The 23074-nt window shown below is 37.5% G+C and overlaps 1 protein-coding gene across 1 annotated transcript in view; it reads right to left on the minus strand.

Moving 5' to 3' along the window:
• The window catches only part of LOC145690617 (uncharacterized), a 254426-nt gene extending 243678 nt beyond the window's left edge, over positions 1 to 10748 (minus strand). The window contains exon 1 of the mRNA XM_081765680.1: positions 10630 to 10748. The gene's annotated coding sequence lies outside the window, so the exon portion shown is untranslated. The remainder of the gene's footprint in view (positions 1 to 10629) is intronic.
• Positions 10749 to 23074: the final 12326 nt, after the last annotated feature.

The raw sequence follows: 23074 nt of genomic DNA on the forward strand, positions 1-23074 counted from the left end.
TTAATAAAAAGTTATCATTCTTTCTCACACTTCTGATTCTAAATCAAACATATTAGCCTTGGTTTCTTCACTGCATATACATCAATAGTTTAGTTGACGAAATCTTCAGTAGGATTAGTGCCGTGTCGTGGAAAATCAGCGCTTGGCGCGAGAGTATACGACGGCATCCCCGTATATATGAGTGAGGTCGACAGACCAGCCGCCAAAGGTGGGAAAATTTTAAAAAGTAAACCCTGCTTTTCCTTGATTTTGAGCACTTTTCATTACTTTTTTCCTTCATTTTATATATGTCCACATGTATTTCATTCCTCTGTTTTTCTTTCCTTCTTTTCTTTTCTTTTTCCCTCCCGAATTTTTCACCCCTTACTTCGGCGCCCGGGGCCGTCGCCCCGCTTGCCCCTCCCCCATGGAACGGCACTGAGCAGGATCTTGGCCACCTTCAATAGCAATCTTTCACTTATATACTATTATCATATTGATAACTTCTATATAAGTCTCTAATCAAGGAGGGATAACTGTTCCTCCCTGATCCCTCTAAATGACGCCCACTGAATCTCACCCTTTAACTGAATTATTTTTAATTAAAGAAAGATGTGTTTACTTTAACAATCGTAAAACACATTTACGTCTGTTACTTCCGATGTGACAAATGGGATTTAGGCGCCCTATTTCAAATAATGTAGGAACTGTATATTTTCAAGAACTGAAGTCTGCTGACATGAGAGATTATATGGAATGATCGAAAGATCTTCCCTATCTTTCCTTTCGTATCTCAACCTGTGCTAGTGCTACCTACTAATATATAATATAGGGCGAGAGTATAGTACCTACTAAAATACAAACCTTTCTTCAACAGTTAACAATTTCATGTTCTGCCAAACTCAGTCATAGCGTTAAGAAATACAAGTTTTATTCACTATTTGGTATTCTATCTTAGATGTTACATGTTAACATTTATATAGAATGGGTCTGCGTCATTTATATGTATATTGAGAGATCGGATTTCGTCTGCACGTACACGGACAGAAAAGCAAATAATTGGGTGAAGTAATTTCTACATTTTGTGACTGAAATTTTGGGAGTTTCTCCGGGGGGGAATGAATTTTCTTCGGGGGGGAGATTCCCCCCCGGGCTACCCCCTGAATTCAACCCTGGTTGTTCGGTGGGGGGTCAATGTTGCCAATTTTGGGTAAAGTCGCTAAATAAGGGGAATTCGACCTCAACGATAGCGTAGGTTGACCATAAAATTTTCAGTTAAAAACGGGACAGGTTCTTGCAACCCTAGACTTTTAGATCTACCTTTGTTCTTATCAGTGCCTTGATATCAAATTTCCTCCTCTCTCTCTTTGTTACAGAGCGGGTACTTATGAAAAAGGAAAGACACGTTGAAATTTGTTCAACACACAACCAACTGCTAAAACCTCTGCTGCCTTTCGAGCAGTACTGCGAACTACAGAGTATGTTTAATATAGGGAATTTCAGTTCAATTTTTGCCTCTTTGTTATTATTAATTATTAATACTTTTAAAAGGAGTAAAGATACTGGGTTTGTTATTTACTTCTTTCATTTACATAGAACGGGACGAATACTACTTTTTCCATCTACTGACGGGACGGCCGGGACACGCCACTAAAACGGGACTGTCCCGGTCAAAACGGGACGTATGGTCGCCCTACGATAGCGACAAAAAATATTTTTTTCCGATTGGAGACTTTTTTGGGTGATTTTTAAATGACGATTTACCTACTTACACATTTAGCTACTTTTTGCTCCAAACAAAATGTTCATCTGTAGAGAAGCATTATTAGTTCAAAACAGTTTTTACGTTCTTTTTTTCTGTTTGTTTGTTTGTTTTAATCAGCGCAACTGATGAAGAGTTTGGAAATACAGCATACTCACTGCCCCACAATCCTGCATTGTTATGTTACCCTTGCCCTCTAACGAAGAACAACTACAAACTTGATGTCCTTTAGTTCGCAGAGTTTCCGTTGAGAAACACACGTAATACATCATTACCGATAGCAACAAGATTAGCTACAGATTGCGTGAATAAAGGCGAAGAAGATGTTTGTTATATTTGTCCTTTGGGGTCTTTTAATTATTCTGCACTTTTTCTTTTACAAAAAAATTGCTTAACGTAAGTACTGTAGTGTTAATTATTTCGGAACTATTTTGACCACAATATGAACAAAAGTACCCGAAACAACCTGAAATGATCCCTGAATTAAAGGATTGGTTGCGCCCTATTTACAAAGATGTGAGTAGAACCAGCGGCGCAAATCTGTCTTCAACATTGGGGGGGGGGGGTAAGACCGTTACCATACTTTTTTTGGCGATGTCCAAAATACTTATGAAGTTGAAAAACAATGTTGTGGAGGATCAGAGTTGTCTTCAGCGTTGGGAGGCTGCAGATTTGAGGCTTATTCTGGGGGACATCTATTTTATCTCACGTTCCTTTGTAGCAATCGGACAAAAATAATCAAATTTCTCCCAAAAAACACATTTCAAATCGGATTATTGGGGAGAAGTCCCCCTCAGTTCCAAGATTGGAGGGGACATGTATCCGTCATCCCCCCCCCCCACGGATTTGCGCCAGTGAGTAGAACATATTGTTTAGTTTACATCTACAACTTTAAAACAATGCTTATAGACAATGAATTTCTCTATTATTTTTTATAGCGACTTTTCACCCAAAATTGGAGTCGTCATATCCCGTTTCACAAACTTATTGCCAACATTTTGGAAACTGGTTGCGAAGAGAGCTACAATGGATGAGTCGAGTTATTTCGTCGCTTCCGCTGTGAACCTAAGTACAAGATTCCAAAGAGATTAAGAAAAAATGAAATGAAACCTTTGAGTTTTACGTCCCACAGTTATGCCGGTTAGGCTAAAGGAGACGCTGATGATAAGCAATGAATGAAATGGTGGAATGAAGAAAGTGGAAGGAAACGGGAGAACCCCGAGGAAACCCACGCACAAGGTGTTTGTCCATCACAAAGTTCATTTGACGGGGGCTGGGATCGAACCCGGGACCCCAAGTACCGGAGGTGAACGCTCTACCACTGTGCCACCGCAGCTCTTAAGAGATTAAGATTCACAAACATAGTCACTTTCAATTTTGTAATATATATAGGTCTATATATTGCATCACTGACTAATAACTAAAATCCTTGGGTTGTATATATAAAAGTCGCCCCCTGCCCGTAAAAATCTTCATTCGAACTCGGAATCGAACAATTGCATCTGTAAAACAGTGCTGATTTGATTTTAACGTTCCTTTCAGCAGCAAGGCTGTATGAGACGTGGACCTACAGATTAACGTGGAATCCGAACCACATAAGCTCCGGCCGGGAATCGAAAAAATGAAATGAAATCTTTGAGTTTTATGTCCTACGGTTATGCCGGTTAGGCTAATGGAGACGGTGATGAGTAATGAATTAAATAGTGGAATGAAGAAAGTGGGAGGAAACGGGAGAACCCCGAGAAAACCCACGCACACGGTGTTTGTCCACCACAAGGTTCACTTGGCGGGGCTGGGATCGAACCCGGGACCCCAAGCACCAGAGGTGAACCTTCTACCACTGAGCCACCGCGGCCCCCGGCCGGGAATCGAACCCGGGTGTCCCACGCCAAAGGCGTGTTCACTAACCACTTAGCCACGAGGGAGCTCATCTATAAGGCAGTGTAAGCAAACAAAAAAACGCACACTGGATGTTTGCGCAACTGAGGATCAAAACATTCTCAATGGAGTATGAGAAATAGTTAACGCCAATCAAAGTGTGCTTTTGCTTATTTATTACTTCGTTAATACTTAATTCCTTCTAGAAATAGTGAAACTATACTATGAAGAAACACTAATAAACTAATAACAATTACGTTGTATTTCTTACCACACCACGACCATTTTTACCACCCATAGAATTTGAACCTAGTACTATACTGAATTAGTCACGCCGTAACGAAAGATGAAATTCAAACACCTGGCACTCGTACCTGTTGAAGCTGTGTTGTAGCTACCTGTATATCACGCGGCCTGCGTTGGTACTCCTCAACATAAATACCTCACAGCCCAAAGCCAGGAAACATCACAGACAGAAGACAGGGGCACAAGCAGTGCCTGACACTTCACGAACTCTAAACCCGCCAAGACTCAACTCAACATGACCTTCAATTACGTTCTAGAAACCAAACCAATGCTAAGGCACAAACTTACCAACTTCCTATATGATAACACAAGAAAAAAATCTAACTTTTTTGGTTCCAAAGTGATGACATAACAATAATACTAAAAAGGTTTTAATTTTTAGTAACCCAAACATTAATTAACTAGGGAACATAACAAAGCAAAAATAAATAAAAATAAAAATAAATTAAATTAAAAAATAAAAATCTGACAAGTAAACTCTCCCAGACTACTTTTTTTTTTTTTAATTTCAGTGAGGCTGTAAAATATGTCAGTATCTTCGTAAAATATATATATTTCAATGTAAACAAGTTCTTTAAACAAAAGAAAGCTTTGTAGTAGAGCGCTTACCTCTGACGCGTTAGGTCCCTGGTTCGATTCCTGCTCCCGACAAATAGCCTTTTGGTGAACACTGTAGGTGTGGTTATTCTTAAGACTTTCCAGTTTCCTTACATTTTCTTGATTCCACCATTATCATGTATCTCATTGTCACCTTCTCTCTTACATTGATGTACAATCATGGGGCGTTAAACTAAAAGCAAACAAAAAAAAAATAATTTTGCAAATATCCTAGTAAAAATGAATTTTCTAAACTACACAAGTGGCCCCGCGTAGGGTAGTCGCTAGCGCTCTCGCCTTCGGTGCGAACGGTTCCGGGTTCGATCCCGTGGGAGAACTCGGTCGAAAAAGTATCAAAAGATTTTAAGTCCAGCCATCCTGAATGAGGTTTCCTTGGGTTTTCCTCATTCACAGCAGGCAAATGCCGGAGTGGTACCTAACATATAGATCCAAGGCCGTTTTCTTCCTTTCCCAATCCTTTCTTCCCTTCCTTTCCCCGGATAGTGTACTCGCCGAGGAAAGTCATCCCTCATATGGGGTAACAAGGCCATTGATGCCGAAAGCCCAGAAATCTAAATCCTAAATCTTCACTACACAAGGAAATTTCCGCGCTGAAAACGGTTTATTAGCAATTATGTTAAGCAGTCCTGTAGTAAATCTGCACCAAGTAATAAATCGTCACATATAAAATGGAATGAATAAACACATAACATTCATTTTGCTACCTTGAAACATAATATGTTTCAAAACATTAATATTCAAAGTTTTTTCAAAATTCAGATTCAGCAATTCCATTCTCCTCAATCATTTACGAGTTACAATAGTAAGAATTGTAGTCATAAACTACATTACTTACTTAGTACTATATTAAAGCAAGTTACACTAAAAGAATATATAATTAATGGAATATTTAACTAAAGTAATAGTTAACTATCGTACTTACCCAGGCTTTTGTTTCCTTCCTGTCTTCTGTTCCGTTTGTACACAACCTCGTTTCGCAAGCAAAAGACGGTAGTTCAATGACGTCAGCCATGGCGAAAGAAAGAGTGTCTATAGGCGGTCTGGATCTTACACACAGATGGACGTATATAACGTATAGCTGAAGTATTTAACATACGTATACGTATGTAAAATACGGAAAATTGTTAGATGTCAGACATCCTGCAGCGACATGATGTAACATCTAAGCGGGTAAAAGGCAGTACCTCTGTAGTATATGGATAAAGTACGCTCCGTACAGATTTCCTTAGTAAACATAACGAATCCTTGTATTTGTACAATATACCGCTGTCCGGATAATGGATTTTTCTCAGTGTACAGACATATGCACCGACGACTTTGCATGCAAATGAAGAAGTAGAGGAAAATTATGAGAAAATAGAAGAAATTATAGATAGGGAGAAGAAGGGTGCATGCATAATTCTAATGGAAGATTTCAATGCAGTTGTGGGAGAAAAACAGGAAGGTAGTATCGTAGGCAAATATGGTTTAGGCGAAAGAAATGAAAGGGGAGAGGGACTGGTGAATTTCTGTAGATAGAATTCACTAGTAATTGGAAACACTTGGTTCAATCAGCACAAGAGAAGAAGATATACATGGAAATCACCAATAGACGGCGGAAGATATCAGATAGACTATGTTATGATTCAGGACAGGTATCGGAATAGCTTAAAGAACGCGAAGACCCTTTCCGGGACTGATATTTTCTCTGATCATAATCTTGTGCTGGCCGAAGTAGATATTCAACTGAAAAATGTAGGCAGAAGAAAAGTAGGTAACAAAGTGTTGAATACTGAAAAGTTGAAAAACGAGGAAATAAGAAATCTTTTCGCTGAAAAATTCAAAGAAAAATGTTCAAACGAGGAAAGGATAGGCGCAGGTAGTAACGAACGGTGGGAACATATTAAACGTTGCTTACAGCAGGCTGCAGAAGAAGCAGTAGGTTACCGTGAACACAAAACTGCTAAGAAACCATGGGTTACAGAGCAGATGTTGCAGAAAATGAGGGAGAGGAAGATGTGGAAACAGGTTGATACAGAAGAGGGCAGAAAGATGTACAGAAAGTTAAATAATGAATTACGAAGAGAAACAGACAGAGCGAGGGAAGAGTTTTACAAAAGAAAATGCGAGGACATAGAAGAATTAGAAAGAGTTGGGAAATATGAGGAAATGTACAAGGAGGTGAAATCTATGGAATTTCGGAGGAAACAAGGGAGTATTATGATGGCAGTAGAAAATAAGAATGGGAAGGTAGTCAGCGAGAGAAATGAGGTCATAGGAAGGTGGAAAGAATACGTTGAAGACTTATATGAGAGTAGGGATAGACCGTGTAGCCTAAATGTTGAAGTGGAAAATGAAGTAGGCGAGGATGATAAAGGATTTAGTATTCTTCGGGATGAGTTTGAAAAGGCTATATCCGAGATTAGGAATGGAAAGGCAACAGGAATAGATAACATACCAATAGAATTCATTAAAAATATAGGAGAAAAGGGAAAGAAAGAATTGTGGCGACTATGCAATGAAATATATGAAACAGGAGAATGGCCAAGAGACTTTCTGAAAACGATCATGATACCGATGGCTAAGAAATCGAACCCAAAGAGATGTGAGGATAATAGAACTATTAGTCTCACATCTCATGCAGCTAAAATTCTGCTCCGAATACTGAACAGAAGGTTTTATGGAAGAACAAATAAAGATGTGGAGGAAGAGCAGTTCGGGTTCAGAAGAGGCAAGGGCACAAGAGATGCTATTGGATTATTAAGGATGATCGGTGAAAGATTTATAGAAAAAGGGAAAGAGGTGTATGTTGTATTTATTGATCTAGAAAAGGCTTTTGACCGCGTGAATTGGGAATTGTTGTTGGGAGTTCTAACAAAGATAGGGTTGGAATGGAAAGATAGAAGACTAATAAGAAACTTATACATGAACCAACAAGTAAGTGTTAGGATAGGGGAAGAACTGACGGAAGAGAGTGCAATTGGAAGGGGAGTTCGACAAGAATGCTGCCTCTCGCCAACACTATTTAAAGTCTATCTAGAAGAGATAGTGAAAAAGAGCCTACATGATGATGATGGCATTTCGGTAGGAGGTAGAATGATTAGATGTATAAGATTTGCAGACGATATGGCGCTTGTTGCAGAATCTGAAAAGAAAATCAATAAAATGTTAGAAAAAATGAGAAAGGGCTTTGAAGAATATGGGATGAAAATAAATGTTAGAAAGACAAAAGCCATGGTGATTGGAACGAAGGAGTCTGTGTCAAATATAAAAGTAGGAGAGGAGAAAATAGAACAAGTGAATAGTTTTCGATACCTGGGTAGTATTCTTAGTAATGATATGAAATGCGAACGTGAAATAAAAGCAAGGATAGGAATGGCGAAAGAAGCCTTTAAAAGAAAGAAAAGTCTGTTTTGTGGGACCTTGAACAAAGAGTTGAGAAAAAGGCTCATAAAATGCTTCGTGTGGAGTGTTGTACTGTATGGGGCGGAAACGTGGACATTACGTAAAGGTGACGAAAATCGACTGGAAGCCTTCGAAATGTGGGTGTGGAGAAGAATGGAAAGAATTAGTTGGGTCGAGCGGAAAACGAATGAGAGAGTGTTAGAAATGGTGGGTGAGAAAAGAACACTTCTAGATATTATTAGGAAGAGGAAGAGAAACTGGTTGGGACATTGACTAAGAAGAGCTTGTATCATGAGGGACATCCTAGAGGGTATGGTGGCGGGAAAGAGAGGGAGGGGGCGAAGGAGACTACAATTAATGGGTGATATTAAAACAGAAAGATCATACGCGAAGACGAAAAGGTTAGCGGAAGACCGTGGAGCATGGAAGCTTCTCAGCTGCGGCAAGTGACCTGCCAATAAAGGCAGAATACCTATGATGATGATTCCTCAATAATATTTCCAATCGGGACTTGCTACCCCGTACAACACTTAGGGCGTGCTCTTGAATCACCATGTTAAATTTGGTTTAAAATGCTTGATGCATCTCGGAGTATCCGGAAAAACGAACGTCCAAGTCGAGTAAAGAGAAGCTGTGTTTTGAAAAAATTGTTTGCAGAACAAAACAAAAAGATTTCGCCCTATTTCTAATGCTAAAAATTATATTTTCCATTGTTTACAATGAGAATTCGAGTGCCGAATTCTTTTCCAATGTTAAGTGCATGGGCATCCAGTTTTATCGGTGATTATTCCTCAGTGCTATGTCCAATCTGGAAATAAGACCCTTTATGACAGTTAGCGCTCTCGAATCACTACGCCAAATTTGGTTAAGAATGGTTCAGGTATTTTCCAGATCCAGTTTCTCGGTGATTATTCCAAAATAGTATGTCTGATCGGGACATACGACCCCTTACGACACTCAGCATGCACTCTCGAATCACCATCTGAAATTTGTTTAAGAACGGGTCAGGCATCTCGGAGGAGTATCGGGATAAATGTACACCTTAATCGAGTACAGAGGAGCTTCACTCTGTTTTGTTGTTTTTTTAGAGGGAGGAGGTAAGCTTATTTCGGGTTTATTTTCTCAAAAAAACTCAGGCAACTTTGTTCATGTTTCATAAATAAATGCTTCATTAATAAACTTACAATACGTTATAAGTTATTTTTCATTAAGATATTCATAAGACGTAGTTTACTCTTGTGGATGAGCTTTATTTTGGACGATTGTCTCAAAGATAACTCACGCGATATTGTTCATATTCCATAGATAAAAGTTTCATTAACAACCCTATGATATGTCAAAATTCATTATTCATTAAAATGTCCACAAGGGATAGTTTACTCTAGTCTTGGGAGAGAATTCTTTAAAGGATAATTTTCTCTAAAACTGTTCAGTTCAATTTGGTCGTACGCATATTTTACGAATGAATATTTCTTTAACAACCTTATATTAGAATAAGGCATGAAACATTTTCATAACTAAAATCTACAAAGGGTAGTTTGCTCTTGGAGATGATCTTTGTTACAACTTCTTTACTCCTACAATAACTGCCGAGCAAACAGCTTAGTAGAATGTGTTCATTTCGTGTTCGAATACTCCCTGGTTCGATCCCAGACCAGGGCCGGCACTAGGCAATTTGCCACTCCCTTTCTCCAGAAAGAACAAATCTTAAAATCTACGCTTCTAAGTATACTACCCCATCAAGAAAAACGAAGTGGAGGTAAAGTGCACTCGCACACAGAACGTCCTAAATACTACCAATACAATCGCGTTGTGGCTGTTTTTCTTTCTTTAAATAATAATCTATTATGTTAATGAAGGATAAAGTAAACAGATCTGTAGAAGAAAGACGGTAATCCTTTCTATAGAATTCAATCTCGAGCTTCAATCTCAATATATCAGTTTTCAATTCCAGTGCAACTAGCTGTTTCCTTCTACGGCTGTTAAAAATTAAAAAAAAAAAAAAAAAAAAACTTCCTTCCACCTTCAATGATAAGGAACTTGTTTGTGACAAAGACAAGACCAGTTTTCATATCAAACCTGTTATAACTAACTAAATGTAACAGGTGTTCGCTACTGTTCAAGAATTGAGTTCTTATATTTGACAACAATCAAGCAGTTCATGCTGGGATTTGTTTGACCATTTGCTTTATCACTGTCCATGTGACCTTAAATTAATGTGACTTAAACATGATTTATGAATGCAGTATTCAAATAGCAGGTCATCTTAGTAAACTTCACTACCCTGTTTCCAACAAGAAATATTATTTTAATAATATAATCATGACAAATTTTGCCGCCCCTCAAAACTTGTCGCCCTGTACAAATGTGGTTCCAGACTATCTTATTTGTCGTAGGGAACATTCTTTTAATGTTTTTCTGGGTTTCCCCTGTTTCCTTTAACTCTTTTCATAGCGTCAATTATTTTATGATTATTCGAATACATGTACAGTCCTTTAGTTTACAGATATGATCGGAATGTTAAAGATTTTATGTTATTTCTTATATTTGCCACAGTACATCTTCTTAGAAATAATTTTTAACTATACGTGCGTCAAGTTAAAAAGAAAGCTGAACTTTTAAAGCGAAAGAAAAATAAAAAAAAAAGTTTTGCTCTTAACAGGTAAACAATTTGCCACAAAGCGTGAAAAACGTCCACTTACCGAGGCAGAGCGTCTTGGCCAAAATTCGAAAACAAAATAACTACCGGCGCAGTAGTGCTCACTACTCAAGAGAAATAGAAAAAGTGGCTTCCAAGAAAGAATTAGACCTCTCGAAGAACATGTAACCAATAAAGAAGGTAACGGAACTTTCATTCTCGAGGTCAGTGTTTTTGTAAGTAAACATGTCATGTACTTTGCTTTTCGTGTTTCCGTCTTCCATTCAATTTCTTTGTTGACTAAACTTTCTGTGATTTGGTCATTAAAATGTAAATAATGAATTATTTTTTTAAACACCTGTATACGTAACTATGTCCTCAATTTACTAGAAAGAAACAATATAATTGTGTACTAGATATTTTGAATGAAGTAAAATAATGAAAAAAAAAAGTATACAATATCAATGGGTTCGAGTCCCGTCTAAAGTATGGATGATTAATTCATCGTTCATTTATGATCATAATTAATTTCTAATCATCTGTTTAAGAGCTATATAATTGTTATCTATGCGAAAACAACGTTATTACTTTTGATAGAAGGAGATTGAACACCCGTATGTTATTATCAAAATGTGCAGATCTTTACAGAACCATTAGACAGATATCAAGTTATTGTCAGTGCGGAAACATTAAATCGTTCGTATCGAAATCAAAATTATTTTATGTTTCGTTTTAAAGATCAAAGCCAGCGTTGTTTGAACTAGTAGCTAATATACGAATCTTACGCAACCTGAAATCTTAACTATCTATAGTAATCGTTTAAGAAATACGACTTGTACACTGCTTCATAATTGGTAGAAGACGGACGTATTGACCCGTAACTTTTGGAAACATGATCCTGGTACATCAAATGGCCAATATGTGAAAACAGATATTAGTCGAGCATTGTTGTCAAAAGATGATTGGGATTCTCCTGCTATGGAAAAAAAAACGGGACGTAGTGAACCAAAATTAAAAATTAAAGAATATGGAGAGAGAACATAAAATGCAAGTTACGATGAGTTTAGAGTTCTAATCAAATCAGTAAGTCGTATGACCAATACAAATAGCATAGCATCTTACACATATGTTTGGTGTGCTGTCGATGACAGTATTCAGGAGAGCTTAGGACAAACTTTTTCCATTCTTTCTTAACAGCAGTTCTAGAGCCTGCAGAGTCCGAGTAGATGAATTCCTCTGTGCGTCTAGTCTTAAGAAAACTTCCCGAAAACTTCCTACGTATATTCGATGAAATTAAAATCTGGGAGATAAAATGACCAATGCATACAGTTGATCCCCTTACTTTCTTTTTTCTTTTTCACTTGCGTAGTTTTTTTATAGGCTTGTGTTGTCATCCAGTAAACAAAGTCAGGACCCTCTGCACAAAAATAAAAACAAATGAACATATCCTTTCGGAAACTAGGTAGAATATCGTTCTTCAATAATGGATCCTGCGTCAAAGTTGTGCAATAGTGTCCTTACATACTTCATTATGCTTACCCATACAATACCCGTAGATCTGCTACACTCATAGATGTTATGTGGATTATGTTTTATCTTTTTCTCCATATCATGCATGTCCAGAATCATTTTTAGCATAGAACCGTGATTCATTTGGGAACATCACATCATATCATATCCTTCGGTTGCACTCACGATGTTCCCTACACCCCTGTAATCGGGCACGGTGCTGCATGGAAATACTGCAACACATTTCACAGGTTTATGGCTATATAGTCCATAATATTGAGTTGACTGAAATGATTCTGCAGAAAATATGCACCAGCAAAAGTGCAAGCAATTTAGGCTGGGGTAGTAGATCGATTTCTTTTTGCCAATCTACCAAGATCGAACTGTTTTACGCCTTCTAAAATCTCCATCATGCACACGCATATTGTTCCTCTTGTAACAGTGGGACACTCTTTGATAAACCCATCATACGTGGAAATTGTGTGACACTTTGGCCTCCTCCAAGCTGACCAACAGCTTTCCAACGATCCTCAGACTGTGAAAATATTTGATAATCACAACCCTTTGACAATCTAACTATGTGCAATTGTCATTGCATTACCTCTATGTGCTACTGCATTTTCATTTCCCTTGATTAATTTTTAGGAGGGAAACCAAAGTTATGCAAGGTGGGGTAATGCCTTTCCAAATTGCCTTTCTTTGTCGTAACAGCAGAAGCGCTGCACAACAAATACAGGCATTTATCCTTTGACACAACAAAAAAAGAAATGATCAGGGCCGGATTTAGAGGGGTGCAAAGGTGCAAAGGTGTACTTCCCCTTCGTTGTAAATATACACTACCTAAAATGAGAAGCTAACAGTGAGTTTTGCAAAATCAGTAGTTTAGGTCAATTTTCTGAAGGTTGAAGAAGAAGAATTCATCGAGAGCAGACACTTAGCATTTCCAAAAGAATTCCTCATTCACATCACAAATGCCTGAAGGCATTTAAAAAAAAACTCATTTAATTCAAATGTATTGATAGTTGTTGGTGCACTCTCCCCCTCAGAGAATCCTGAATCCGGTGTCACAGGGATTTTTTACCCCTGGAAACTTTTACCCCCTGGAAAGTTTTACCCCCTGGAAATCTTTACCCCCTTGTCGGTTTCTGGTAATTTCAAAGGAAAAGTCAGAAATTACATTAAAAATTCATATTATTGAATGTGATCTCCCAGTGTATGCACTCACTTTGGGCAAGATGGCTTTAAATCCGAAGATTTGGTAGGGGGGTAATAATTTCCTAGGAAATTATTACGTCCATGTCGGTTATTGGTTACTTCAAAGACAAACTCAAATGTTACATTATCAATTGATATCACTCCATAGTATCTCTTAACAGACACAGTCACTTTGGGCAAGATGGCTTTAAATCCGAAGATTTGGTAGGGGGGTAAAAATTTCCTAGAAAATTCTTACCCCCTGTCGGTTTTTGTTTACTTCAAGGACCAACTCAAATGTTACATTATCAATTGATATCACTGCATAGTATCTCTTATCAGATACAGTCACTTTGGGCAAGATCGCTTTAAATCCGAAGATTTGGTAGGGGAGTAAAAATTTCCTAGGAAATTATTACCCCCTTGTCGGTTTCTAGTTACTTCAAAGACAAACTGAAATGTTACATTAGAAATTGATACCACTCTGTAGTATCTCTTAAGAGACATAGTCACTTTGGGCAAGATGGCTTTAAATCCGAAGATTTGGTAGGGGGGGGGATAAAATTTTCCTAGGAAATTTTTACCCCTCTGTCGGTTATTGATTACTTCAAAGACCAACTCAAATGTTACATTATCAATTGATATCACTCCATAGTATCTCTTAACAGACATAGTCACTTTGGGCAAGATGGCTTTAAATCCGAAGATTTGGTAGGGGGTAAAAATTTCCTAGGAAATTATTACTCCCCTCTCGGTTATTGATTACTTCAAAGACAAACTCAAATGTTACATTATCAATAGATATCACCCCATAGTATCTGTTAACAGACACAGTCACTTTGGGCAAGATGGCTTTAAATCCGAAGATTTGGTAGGGGGTTAAAAATTTCCTAGGAAATTATTACATCTCTGTCGGTTATTGGTTACTTCAAAGACAGACTCAAATGTTACATTATCAATTGATATCACTCCATAGTATCTCTTAAGAGAGACAGTCACTTTTGACAAGATGGCTTAAAATTTGAAGATTTGTTAAGCAGGTAATAATTTCCTAGGAAAATTTTACCTCCCTGTCGGTTATTGGTTACTTCAAAGACATGCTCAAATGTTAGATTATAAATTGCTATCATTCCATGTTATCTTTTAACGAAGGGACTCACTTTGGTCAAGATGACTTAATATCTGAAGATTTGATAGGAGGGTAATAATTTCCTGAGAATTTATACCCTCATTCGGTTTTTGATTACATCAAGACCAATTGAAATGTTACATTATAAATTTGTATTATTTCGTGTTATGTCTTTGACCAAGATTGCTTTGTATCCGAAAATTTGAGAGGGGGTAATGTTTTCATAGGGAATTTATACCCCCTTATCCGTTCTTGGTTATATCAAAGACAAAATCAAATGTTATTTTATAAATTGGTTTTATACACTGGTGGCTCTTAACAGGCGCACTGACTGTCGGTAAGATGTTTTTATATCAGAAATTTTAAAGGGGTGATTTTTCCCTAGGGAATTTATACTCTTGTATTGGTTCTGTGCTATTTCAAGAATAAGGTGAAATTTGTACATTATAAATTGATGTTATATCGTTTTATGTCTCAACATACGCACTCACTTTGGGGACGATAAAGGATGGTTTTATTTTCGGAAAGTTCATAGGGAGATAATATATAAAGAAAGCTAAACTTATTTTTATTTTTAATGAGATGTTGAAATACCAAATTAGATGACTGGAGTTTAATAGAGTCCGAAAATTTACACGTTTTTATAAGATAATTTTCACCCGTATCCTTCGCTTCCACTTCGAAATTCCAAAAATCGTTTCTTTTTGGTATCTTACGTCTCAGATCCTATGTACTGACTAAGCTTTAAGTTTCCAACTGGTAGGACTTGAGAATCTCCTTTTTACAAGCCTTGTACGTTGTTCTGGTGGCTAGCTCGCGCTAGCTAGCTACGCCCTTTTGAACAGTGTTGACAACTTTATCAATGTTTATTATATCTCCGGTACGGTTTGAGATATCGAAGTGCTGTGAACGGTAAAATAATTTGTACGTTCATTGCAAACCATACATGTAACTAGATATAATATTTACCTAAGATTTTTTTAAATAAAGACTTTCAAAAAATTCAAAATTTTCAACCCCTGTAACTTCATTTCTATTCATTCGAAAAAGGTCATACCATGACCATGGTATTCAGCGCTAAAGTTCTTTCGATGTACACTATCCTGTGCATCTCTGTTGTGCTGTGTTTGCGTTAGAGGCTTCCAAACTTCGGATGTTTGTGATACCATAATATCTTTAGCTTGGAACATTGATTAATAAAAGTGGTATTTTAAGTTTACATTTGACATGTTGGTTTGAAATTTGTAATAAACTGACGTAGTGTCATTTGAAAAAAATATAAACTTGTATTTGGTTGGCAACACTGTTTGAATTTTTTTCTAAACCCGTTATACGGGGAATGATCATGATAATTTGTCTACCATGTGTATATAAGGAGAGAGAGAGGAATAAATTGCAATAACGTTGTTTTTAGTTGAAAGATGTGTTTTATGTTTTTTATCATTTATGTTATAAACTGTGTAATAACAGTTATCAAGATTATAAGACAACTAATATCTAATATTTTACACTACAAACTACGTAATATTTTGGAATCAAATTCTGCTTTCTCAGTTGCAAATAACATACTTTAAAATTAGATTTACATACTTTTGTTTCAAAAGATGGTTTATTCTCAATATATTTTTCTTCCCACGTATTCCACACTGTCAAAAGAGTCAAATCGAGTTTCAAAATCAATACATTCCTTTCGACGCTACTGAATCCTTAAATCTCGACTACTAGTGAAACAAGTCAAGAGCTGCTTTCAGGAACGAAACTATGAAATTTTTTTTAACAGTGCAGTGTTTCGGAGGAAAGTTTCTTCCTCCTTTTATACTAAGACGCTAAAATAAAAGATTTGAATTGTTCCTCTTGAAGAGCACCTTATACAAATTTCATTGAAATAATCAGAAAACAATTAATAGAAATTAACACTTTGACACTGCAACCATCTTAAGACACCTGGGGGGCGCGGTGGCTCAGTGGTAGAGCGTTCACCTCCGGTGCTTAGGGTCACTGGTTTGATCCCAGCTCGCGTCGTGTGGAATTTCTGGTAGACAAACACCGTGCTCGTGGGTTTTCTCGGGATTCTCTCGTTTCCTCCCATTTTCTTCATCCCACCATTTCATTCATTTCTCATAATCACCGTCTAATTTAACCTAACTGGCATAAACGTGCGACGTAAAACAAAATATTTCATATTTTTCTTAAGACGCCCTCGTCAGACAGCAAATCACGTGCAAAACTGGAAAAGCAATTATTTCCTAGGAAAACATTACCAACTACATTCCTAGGAAAAGCAATTACCATCCGAAAACCCGGTTCCAGACCTGCATCCGAAAATCCGGTTCCAGAACCGGATCTTGGGAACCGGTTCCAGACCTGGATCCGAAGAACCGGTTCCAAATTTGGATCCGGAAAACCGGTTCCGGAACCGGATCCGTTCAGACCCGAAAACCGTTTCCACCAGGAACTGGTTCTGGCCATCCCTAATTTTTAAATGCCACCTTCTTCCTATCCCAACCGCTATCCTCTAAGGATGTATCTCACTTAGCTACTCAAAGTGACATGACGAAAACCTAAGTTAAGCCATGATCCAATTGTGTGCCAAAAATCAAGAAAATCGAGAATGCGATCTAAAGGAGATCGCGGACAAACATCGTTACATTAATTTTTGCATACGCACGCAGAAGATGTCCCCTCGCCATCCACTAAAACAGGAACTTTTAAGAATGCTGACACACGGGTTCTATTATTTTGAATGAAGAATTTATGTAGCAAGTTTCATTTCCCTAAGTCGAGAGGATTGTGAGATACTCAATTTTTTGCTTAAATTTTTACTCCCCCCCCCCCCAGCTTAGGATCCGCATTCTAACCAAAGCATCATGACAAAAGTAAGTTAGGTTGTAGTCTATCATGTACCAAAAATCATGAAAATCGATCCAACGGTTTAGGAGGAGTGCCCGGACATACATTGTTACACTCATTCATATATATTTGCCCCACCTTAAAAAGAGAATTTATCGATACAAAAATGTTGGGACATACATCCTATTATTTTAAATGAAGAAAAATACATCTGTAACTTCACACACCTTGAACAGTTATTAGCAACAGAGAATCACAAGAGCGTGATTTTTTAAATATTATTCCAGAAAAATAAAATATAAGTATTTTAGGAAAAAAATAAATATACATTTTCCTTATTAAATAGATTATTTGAAGGGTGCACCGAGCATTTACATGGTTGACTGACAGGCCAGTCCACCCCTAGGATCAGCGTACGCTTCATCGGTACGGATACACCCGGGTCTGATGTCCAGTGGAAGGTCATATGATCCTGATCCATATGTTAAGCTGTTAGGCCCACGTCTCATATAGCCTTGGTGCTGAACTTCAACCCAATCAATCAAGTAACTTGCTACTCAACTTCAAATAAAAGCGGAAAATATTTTACATCTTAAATCCGTACGCTATGAAAACAGAGACGTAACTTTCTTAAAATTCCTTAACGAATATTCTCTATAGTTTCCGAGCGAGTGAATGTAACGCTTGCTTTCGGTGCGTATAATCGTCATTAGATGCACACTAATGTTCCAGTCTTAATTTATGGTGTATAGATAGAAATATATTTGATTGTATGTTGTTTATACGGTAATGAAGCTGAGAGCTCCCTCGTGGCCAAGCGGTTAGCGTACGCGTCTTTGGCGTGGGAGACTCGGTTCTATTCCCCGCTGGAGCTCATGTGATTCGAATTCCACGTTAATCAGTAGGTCCACGTCTCATATAGCCTCGCTGCTGAACGGGACGCCAAACTAAAATCAATTCAACAGTAATGAAGCTGAATTTAAACTGGGCACGTGAATTTGAATTATTTTCACCAAGGATCGAATTTATTTCTTTGCATCAAAGACAAGGATACTAATCAATAAGGCATGAAGGACTTCTACACACATCTGTGCGTGATAGTTCAAATTACTTTGTGAACCAAGAACTAGAATGTGCGCAAATTCTGGCTAAGAATGCTTTATGCATAGTTTGTGAAGCAAGTAATTGATTAGAAAGAATGATTTCATTTTAATTTAACGTTGGCGTTCTCCAGGTCCAATTTAGGTATTTAATGCCTCTGTGCTCAAGAAAATTTTGTGCTTTTGTTAGTTCTTCGTATTCAGTTTTGTGTAGGAAAAACAACACCGAAATTGACAAAAGACAAAATATTATATGTGTCTCTAAGATACAAAATAAAAGCTAAAACTACTAAATCTAGTCTACAGAAAACTCAACTCAGTATTGTCAGTAAATTTCCGAGTATAGTTAATCAGTTGAACAGTATCTGTAATACTACTATCAAAACGAACTCCTTCTTGCTCTAGTACTAAACAAATACATTATGATACTAACCATATTTTAATACACCGCCCTGTGGCCAGTGCATAAATGCGGGCCTGGCGTTCTTCCTTTGCAGTCAGTATGCTTCTAATTAAGTTTCTTCCAATTTTCCTTACGTATCATTGCAGTCGATTTCGCGTAAATGAATGGTTGATTCTCTAATCGTGAAATCCTAGATTCGAATTCTGCGGTCGGTTATCTTACCGAAGGTTTTCCACTTTTCTCGTTTTTCTTACTACACGGAAGATATGTCTTTTGACACTTTAGGTTCATCTTTCAAGTGGTAAAGCAGGGCAATATGGACTCCAGGTTGATCTATTTTAGGAAGTTATAAGGAATGTGGGAACCTTTCCCAGCTCTATCATCATCTGTACTATGGAGTCCCAATTGGTTGGCAGTTTTCATCATTATACTGGTCACTAAAATAAAAGCACGAAAGAAACTTCAGTCGCAGAATAGGGGAATGCTGGAACAACACTTCTAATATGCAAACAACACTTCTAATATGCATATTAAGTTGTTTTTAAACTTAATCCAAAAATGTCTTCCCACGTTTCGTTTTTCACTGTTTGCACTGTAAAGTTGCTTCACGGCTACATTTACATCTATCCTATTTATAATGCAGAAACATATCAGTGTGTGAATAACGCTAATATGTAAACCTTAAGGTACATAAAAGTTATAAGTGGCATAAATATATAGCAATATGGATTTTCTTCATTCGTATATTAAAGGCAAAACGCCTCAGTCTGTTAGTCACGCTAATCCCGCTTACTCAGATTAATAGTTGTCGCTAGCTGCTCTGCCTCCTACATGTCGCCAAGAGATGTCCCTAGCGTACAGGCAATTTGCAGACGATAAGGCAGGTGATGTTCTTTAGACATGACTATACAATTGCAGATGATATGGCGCTTGTTGCGGAATCTGAAGAGAAAATCAATAAGATGTTAGAAAACTTGAGGAAGGACTCTGTAGAGTATGGAATGAAAATATATGTTAGAAAGACAAAAACCATTCCTTCACAAGTATATTAACAAGGTGATCCTGCTAGTCCAATGCTTTTCAGTTTGGCCATCCACCCCATAGTTCGCACTTTATCGTCTGAACTAAATATCTTCTACTTGGATGACGGTAGCTTAGGTGGTTCTGCACAGTCAGTTTACCAAGACATGAAATGAAGGATAATTTTTAAAAACTTGGTCTTGGAGTTAACCCGTCTAAATGTGAACTTTATATATATATGGGAACCCAAACAAAGAAGTCGAATCCCAGTTTCAAGAATTGTTACGTGGGATACGGATGGTACTTAAAAATGAATTATCTCTCTTGGAATCACCTCTCCTTGAGGATGGATATGAGGAAAATTTTTATGCGCATTTAAATAGATTAAAAATAACTCAACGTCTGAAGACTTTACCAGCGCATATTGCCTTTTTTCTACTTAAGAATTGACTGGGAATACCGAAATTTATCTATTTTTTACGCACCACTCTCACTTGGTCCATGCCTTCCAAGGTACTTCAGCTTGATAATTGCCTGAAATATGCACTACTCGAATTCGCTTAGGAGGTTTAAGCGTAAGAAAAGTCTCAGATTTAAGCCTTCCAGCTTTCCTGTCCCCATGTTTTGGAGTGAAGCTACTTGTCTCCAACATACTAAACATTCCAGTTGACAAAGTGGAAATTCATCACCTGACGGAGGGATTGGAGATATGGAATGGTTTATACAACAATGAGACTCCCGCTGTGTTGGACTCACAACAGAATTGGGATAAAATTATATTAACAACAATAATTGATAAAGAATTGGTCCCTGAAAATACATCTGATATAGCCCTTTTAAATCCTTTCGAAGAAAATAATCTGTTGCATACAGGCTACACGGTCAAAAAATATTGGAACTTTCTTGGACAACAACATGTTTCAAATTTGTGTCGCTCTATGTCTCGGTTTAAATATCTGTCATAGTTTCAAATGCACATGTCAGGAACAGGTTGATGAAAAAGGCTTACATGCACTAAGCTGTTCGAGGAGTGGAGGTCGAATTTCTCGTCATGGAGAGTTAAATAATATAAGACGAACTCTTGCCAGCATTGACGTCCCAAGTATTTTAGAACCATCTGGAATGTCCCAAGACAGGCCCGTATCCAGGAGGGTCTAGGGGACCGCCCCCTAAAATTTTCACGGTAGGCTTACAAATGAACTATAATATGGTGATGAACTATGATATGGTTGGATCGCCCCCCCCCCCCCCTACATTTTTGGGCTGGCTACCGGCCTGTCCGAGATGATGGGAAACGACCAGATGGAGTGACATTAACCCCTTGGGAAATAGTACAACGACCGGTATGGGACGTCACATGTGTAGACACATTTGCACCTTCCCATTTAGCTTCATCATGTAAGAGGCAGGAAATGCTGATGAGACAGCCTGTAAGCGTAAGCACACGAAATATTCAAAATTAAAAGATCATATGTTCATCGCCTTTGCTACAGTAATAATGGGAGTTTTTAGACGGGAAGCTACGGAGTTCCTAAAGGAAACTGAGTCGAAATTAAATCTCAAGACGGGAGATACGAGAAGTGCACAATTTTTATTTCAGCGTATTAGTTTAGCAATACAACAAGGCAATGCGGTCAGCATTTTAAGTTCCTTTCCTTCTTTAAAAATGCCGTAAACTGGGTACCGTATATCTTGGTCCATTTTTTTTTTAAATTTTTAAAATGCCCATTCCAATATCTCCTAAGATTAGGGAGGTAATTTAATGACATTTCTCCTTGTTAAAATGTAATCCTTTGACTTTGTTTTGAGAGCAGTAAACACTCAGTGTGACCAAGTATGATGATTATAGTTCCAATTTTTTGACGCTATGCAAGATTTTTCATGATTGGGATAACTTTAGCCCATTTGTCAAAATGACTAATTAATACACGAAAGTATTATTGTAGCACTGTATTTAAGAAGCAGAAGAGAAGAACAGGGTATTATAAACACATTGATGAAATTATCAATGCTTTTACTCAATTTCAATCGAGCGAGAAATGTCGTCTGATGAAAATATTTGTATTCTACTTGGGTGAATACGAAACATCCATAAAAGAACGCTACAAATTTTTGAATACTTAACTTAAAACGCCGATATTACCAGCCGAATAGGGGTGAAATCACTTTGTTCAATTTAGAGGCAAACAAAAATATCGTTCAATGAAAATCTCTCTAAGTGGATGAATACTTCACATCAATAATAAGAGCACCATATTCTCCATTGCGGTAGAGTACTTTACCGGTACCATACTGCTCAGTTTTGGGAAGAAAATTCTTGCAATTCAGGCATTGTATAATATCCTCTTTTAGAAGTTAGTGGAGGGTTAATCTTACTTATTACATCGCACCATTTGTACACCATTTCATCTTTAATATTTGTCCATTGCCAACACAGAAAATATGGGCCAATGTTGCCCCAAAAATTGGGCCAATGTTACCCCACGCAATTATCATCATCATCATAGGTATTCTGACCTTATTGGCAGGTCACTTGCCGCAGCTGAGAAGCTTCCATGCTCCATGGTTCTCCGCTAACCTCTTCGTCTTCACGTACATGATCTTTCTGTTTTATATCATCCATTAATTGTAGTCTCCTTCGCCATCTCCCTCTCTTTCCCGCCACCATACCTTCTAGGACGTCCCTCATGATACAATTTCTTCTCAGGCAATGTCCTAACCAGTTTCTCTTCCTCTTCTTAATAATATCTAAAAGTTTTCTTTTCTCCACGCAATTAAACGCTTAATAATTTGTGTGTAATTGAACAAACATTTAAGGTGTTAGCTTATTAATACTACTAATGAACATGTTTTTACATTATGTTGCATTATGTATGCATTACTTGTGCATACAGGATATGTCACTTCAATGCGATGAACAAAAGTTGTGGAGCTTGAAATGTGATAAACGTTTACTTACTAGCATTTTGCTTCCCACATTCTGGAAACAAATCACTAGCGCCAACTCAATATTGTAATACTTCGATCCACAACTTTTCTTACTAATAGAAATCATAATAACAATGTAGAAAGAAATCAAATCTTTCTCTTAACTTGGGCCAAAGTTGCCCTTAAAGGGCCAAAGTATATCCAGTTTACGGCGGAAGAAGCTTTTTTTATTTTATTATTATTTTTTTTAATGAGCCGGAATTTATGAACACTTTCGACTGAAAAGTTTGTAACCTAAGCTTTGTAACTCCGTCATATTTCTCATGCTACTTCCAAACATGTGGAAGATGGACTTATTCGCTATTCTTAGTTATGA

The sequence above is a fragment of the Thermobia domestica genome, chromosome 7 (genome assembly GCF_964235325.1).
Source record: "Thermobia domestica chromosome 7, izTheDome1.hap1.1, whole genome shotgun sequence".
NCBI lineage: Eukaryota > Metazoa > Arthropoda > Insecta > Zygentoma > Lepismatidae > Thermobia > Thermobia domestica.